The following is a 6,352-nucleotide window of genomic DNA, read 5'->3' on the forward strand; positions in this document are numbered from 1 at the left end:
TAGCAGAGCAAATTAAATGTAACCATACTTTATAAGTCGAATATAATCAACGATACTATACTGAACAAAAAATATCGACGCAAAATGTAAAGTGTAGGTCCCATGTTTCATGAGCTGAAATAAACTATCCCAGAAATTGTCTATATGCACAAGAGTTTATTTCTCTCAAATTTGGTGCACAAATGTGTTTAAATGCCTGGTTACACACACATTTGTTTTCATTGAATGTTAATTTCTCTACCATATGTCGTTTTAGAGAATTTGTCAGTATGTCCAATTGGCCTCACAACAGCAGGCCATGTGTAATCACACCAGCCCAGGACCTCCACATCCGGCTTCTTCACCTGCAGGATTGCCTGAGACCAGCCACCCAGACAGCTGATGAAACTGTGGGTTTGCACAACCAAAGAATTTCTGCACAAACTGTCAGAAACCGTCTCAGGGAAGCTGGAGAAGTGTGCTCTTTACGGATGAGTCCCAGTTTTAATTGGACCGGGCAGATGGCAGACAGCATGTATGGCATCATGTGGACGAGCAGTTTGCTGACATTGTGAACAGAGTGCCCCATGGTGGGGTTATGGTATGGGCAGGCATAAGCTATGAACAACGAACACAACTATAACCCCATGCTGTGGAGCAACAGGTAGCCTAGTGGTTAGAATGTTGGACTAGTAACTGAAAGGTTGCAAGATTGAATCCCAGAGCTGACAAGGTAAAAATCTGTTGTTCTGCCCCTGAACAAGGTTAGTTAACCCACTGTTATTAGGCTGCCATTGAAAATAAGAATTTGTTCTTAACTGACTAGCCTAGTTAAAAAATACTACATGCCTCAAAAGAATAGTTTGGATTTCTCAAACTCAGATCTTTTAATTTCTGAATGTATATTAAAACTACATTATATCCGTGTGTTTAGCCCCTTGAAAAAGTATTTGAATGAATTGTTTTGCCTTTCCTCCATCTCACTGCTGGCACTACATTGCTCCTGCCCTGGACTGGTGTATCCAGGTCTTAAGTGTGAAATGCACATTTAACACAATATATCCATGGACTTAGTTATGTCTTTTTCAAAACAAATTTTGTACAGTTTTATCGATGGCAATTTGAATGCACAGAGACACCGTGACGAGATCCTGAGGCGCATTGTTGTGCCATTCATCTGCCGCAATCACCTCAAGTTTCAGCATGATAATGCCTGGACCCATGTTGTAAGGATCTGTACACAATTCCTGGAAGCTGAAAATGTCCCAGTTCTTACATGGCCTGCATACTCATCAGACATGTCACAAATTTAAGCAAGTTTGGGATGCTCTGGATCACCGTGTACAACAGCGTATTCCAGTTCCTGCCAATATCCAGCAACTTCGCACAGCCATTGAAGAGGAGTGGGAAAACATTCCACAGGCTGCAATTAACAACCTGATCAACTATACTCGAAGGAGATGTGTCGCACTGCATGAGGCAAATGGTGATCACACCAGATATTGACTGGTTTTCTGATCCACACCCCTACCTTTTTAAGGTATCTGGGACCTACAGGTGCATATCTATATTCACTGTCATGTGAAATCCATAGATTAGGGCCTAATGAATTTATTTAAATTGACTGATTTCCCTATATGAACTGTAACTGTAAAATCTTAGAAATTGTTGCATGTTGCATTTATATTTTTGTCAGGCCTATATAGTTTTTGCGAAGTCATCAACAGCTGTTGTTTCAATTCAAACAGGCGTACAACTAAAAATCGACAATACATATAGGCCTAGGGTTTAAAGATTTGGTTGACATCAAATGTAATCTTCAAATTAATAATTAATATGTTGGATTCACGTCTCCATCTCAACCTAAAATCTAAGTTAAAGAATAGGTCTAAATCAAATCAAACTTTATTTAAAGTGCATAAAAAAATACATTTCATTTAGTCCTATTCTTTAATATAGATTTTTGGTTAAGATGGAGATGTGAATCGAACATATCAATTATTAATTTGTAGACAAACTGGTTATTGAATTGTGTTTGGTTGTCAACGCAACTAAATATCAACATTTTAAGGAAATGTATATTCTGCTTGGATAGTTCCATCTGTGCCACTAATTTAGTCTGACTTTAATTCCCGTTTGTAATTTGATTTAGTCCAATTCTTTAACTTTTATTTTAGGTTGAGATGGAGACCTGAATCCAATATATTTGTTTTTCGTGACAAACTGGAATTAATGCCAGACTAAATCAGTGGCACAAAAAATACATCTCCTTCGAATGTTGACATTTGGTTCTGTTGACAACAAAACCCAATTCAATATCACTTCTGCAATACAGTAAATAGCCTATTTACTTGTCGACAAGTTAACAAATTATATGTTGGATTCATGTCTCCAACTAAACCAAAAATAAAAGTTAAAGAATGGGATTAAGCAAGTGTCTCAGATGAAACTATCCAAGCATTAGATACATCTCTTTAAAATATTGATATTTGGTTGCTTTGTCAACCAAACAATTCAATATTACTTTTGTAATACAGTAATTTGTCTAAAGTTAAGGCTATCTTACAAACTACTGTAACAGCATTTATTATAAAATGAGTAACACATCCATGGCCACATTTTGAAGTTACTGTAACTATTTTTGTCTTGTTATGTAATCATAGAATGTGTGCATGTTCAAGATGGCATGAAAGGTCAGTGGAGGTCTTCACAATTGCTATACTAATCTGTACAGAATCTCCAACTGCATTAATCACTTGCACCATCTACTTTTAATGTAATCTCAACTGCAATCCAGGTCATTTGGTTCTGCTATTAGATGAAGCACAGAGATAACACATGAAGTTATTGTATAAATACAAATGTCTGACATTGTATTCCCATTTGAAATTTGTTTTGCTTTGAAATGGTTGAAAACGTAACAAAGATTGGAATTTGGTTGTGCTTTTCAGATGGTTCAAAGCATAGTGATAATGCATTGGGAAACGTTATTTTTTGAAGTGGGCGAATAAAGGTTGAAATCTCATTGATCAACGTCTCAACCAAAAATTACCCAAATTCCACGTTTAAATGATGTGGTGTGCCCAGTGGGTTCCAGTAATGAATCCATTTGGTTAGTTAGGACATGAGGAAGACACGAGGCTGAAGCCCTCGGGCGGCATGCAGGTGCAGGTGCCGCCGGTGTTGGCCAGAGATTAAATCATGATGAAGTCTTGGACAAACGACAAAGATTACGGAAGAGGGTCTTTAAATAAACTAGCCATTTGGGTAAATGTGGATGTGGAAGATACAATTGTTGTTAATGGCATGCTTTTGGCTAGTTTGTAAATCTTGTTTAGTTGTTTAATAAGACTGAGTGTTGCCTAATGCTGTCTGTGAGATGTACCTATCATGTAGGCATATAACCTTTTCTGTTACCTTCTGATTTCAGCTGATCATAGTCTGGTGGCTGTTTAGTTCAGTGGATAGGACTGTCTGGTGTTTTCCGCTCAAGATCAGGATTGGAACACAGAAAGAGGTGTCTGTCATTCTGCATCAGGGGTGGCTAGAACTTCCTGAACTCAAAAGCCTGAGAGAGAAAATGAAAATGAAAGAAAGATGTTACACCAACATTCCAGTGGAAGATTTTCTCAGACTTGTATTGGTGTAATATGTTTTACAGTACTGAAACAGTACCTGTTCCACTTCCTGATAAATACTGACCCCAATACCTCATGCAGATCATTACACTGGTCTCCCTCCTCTGAAGGCGGGATAGGTGAAAACAACAGTATGTAATGGAACAAAGAAGGTTGTTTTATGCAGTGGAGGTTGCTGAGGGGAGGATGGCACATATTAAAATGGCTGGAACGGCGTGAATGAAATGGCATAAAATACATGGAAACCATGTGTTTGATGTATTTGATACCATTTCATTAATTCTGCTCCAGCCATTACCAAGAGCCTGTCCTCCCCAATTAGGGTGCCACTAACCTCCTGTGGTTTTATGTTAAAAATATTCCATTGTTGACAAACTGACATATCTACCCTAGTATTGTTCACCAGCTGTCTGTCTGGTAGAGGTGAGGCCAGTGCATATAAGTGTTTCCCACTGGAGTACAGGAGCTGTGTGTCCAGCAGATGTCCCTGTGGTGCAGCGGATGAGGCTTAGCTGTCTTTCACCAGCCATGAACACAACATGGCCAAAAGTATGTGGACACCTGCTTGTCTAACACCTCATTCCAAAATCATGGGCATTAATATGGAGTTTGTCCCCCCCTTTCGTGCCATAACAGCCTCCACTCTTCTGGGAAGGCTTTCCACCAGATGTCGGAGATTTCTGAGGGGACTTGTTTCCATTCAGCCACAAGAGAATTAGTGAAGCCAGTTACTGATGTTGGCCAAGTAGGCCTGGTTCGCAGTCGGTGTTCCAATTCATCCCAAAGGTGTTCGATGGGGTTGAAGTCAGGGCTCTGTGCAGGCCAGTCAAGTTCTTCCACACTGATCTCAAAAAACATTTCTGTATGGACCTTTGTTTGTGTACGAGGGCATTGTCATGCTGGAACAGGAAAGGTTCTTCCCCAAACTGTTGCCACAAAGTTGGAAGCACAGAATCGTCTAGAATGTAATTGTATGCTGTAACGTTAAGATTTCCCTTCTGGAACTAAGGGGCCTAGCCAGAACCATGAAAAACAGCCACATTATTTCTCCTCCACCCAACTTTATAGTTGTCACTATGCATTCAGGCAGGTAGCATTCTCCTGGCATCCGCCAAACCCAGATTCGTCCTTTGGACTGCCAAATGGTGATCCATCACTACAGAGAACGCGTTTACTCTGTTTCAGAGTCCAATTGCAGCGAACTTTATACCACTCCAGCCAATTAGGCTTGCTTGTGGCTGCTCGGCCATGGAAACCCATTTCATGAAGCTCCTGAAGAACAGTTCTTCTGCTGACGTTGCTTCCAGAGACAGTTTGGAACTCGGTAGTGAGTGTTGTAACCGTGGACACTACGCGCTTCAGTCCCATTCTGTGAGCTTGTGCGGCCTACCACTTCGCAGCTGAGCCGTTGTTGCTCCTAGACGTTTCCACTTCACAATAACAGCACTGCTCTAGCAGGGCAGAAATTGGACGAACTGACTTGTTGGAAAGGTGGCATCCTATGACGATGCCACGTTGAAAGTCACTGAGCTCTTCTGTAATGTCATTATACTACCACTGTTTGTCTATGGAGATTGCATGGCAGTGTGATCAATTTTATCCACTTGTCAGCAATGGGTGTGTCTGAAATAGCCGAATCCACTAAGGTATCTGCCTTGCCTGGCTACCCAGACTCCTTGCTCCGGCCAAACGCTACGCCACGCCCACAAGTTTCTTCTCCACAATCGAGAGCAATGGCGTCTTTTTGTAGGCACTAACTCTGCCATGGTTCGTTGGGAAAATGTATGGAGTTTTTGTAGGGTTTTTCGATAAACTCATGAAATAAGGTCTATGGTAAAACACAGGCTTAGGAGATCTTATACGTTTTGTTCTATGACATAATCGCCATCAGCTATCGTCACTCATTCTGAATTGTTAAGCATTTAGGTAATAATAAAAAACACATAAAGCAGAGATAAAAGCTTCATAATGGCCAAGGTCAATGCTCCTTACCAGATTGATGAGGAGGATCATGACAGCAAACCATTGTTTTCGAACTGTCTGTCACTCAATCTTTACTTTGAGTGATAATGTAACATTCAACAGATAATATAACACCTCACTAGAAAAAGTAATACAGGATTCCTGCAGAATTTGTTTGCCATTGTGAAGGAATTGCGGTGACTTGCAGGAGTCCTGTAGGGCTTTATTGTAAGTGTTTCAACACATCGTTATAACGCCCTACATAAGTATATCCTCATTCATTTAGCATACAAGTGTTTTTGTAGCAAATTGTCTTGACATAACACACTCAGCAGATCGCTCACTCAGTCTTGACAGTCTTGGCCCAACAGGTAGACTATATGTTAATGTGGACATTGGAACTCAGAGATCGACCTCTCCTGAGAGTCCCCTCATCAAGCTTCAGCCAGCAACTAAGGATTCTGGCGCGTTTGGTCGGTTTACGGATGTGTGAACAGACCAATGTCCCTTTCTGGTCGACGCTGCTACTCTTTCGAGTTCGAGCATTAAAAAAACAAGCAGGAACAATCATATAATTAAAATGCCTTTATTTTAATGGCATGTTCAATGGAACAAAGATTTCAAAACTCCGGCGCGTTTCGGCAGGACGGCCTTCGTCATAGGCCTACAAAGATACAATGATGTCTTGTTTTTGAACAAACCATGTTCCGACCGTTTGTAGCTCCAGTAAAATGTCACACACACGCATAAGCGAACAGATGAAACTGGGGGAA

This window comes from Oncorhynchus masou, chromosome 31, assembly GCF_036934945.1.
Source record: "Oncorhynchus masou masou isolate Uvic2021 chromosome 31, UVic_Omas_1.1, whole genome shotgun sequence".
Classification (NCBI taxonomy): Eukaryota; Metazoa; Chordata; class Actinopteri; order Salmoniformes; family Salmonidae; genus Oncorhynchus; species Oncorhynchus masou.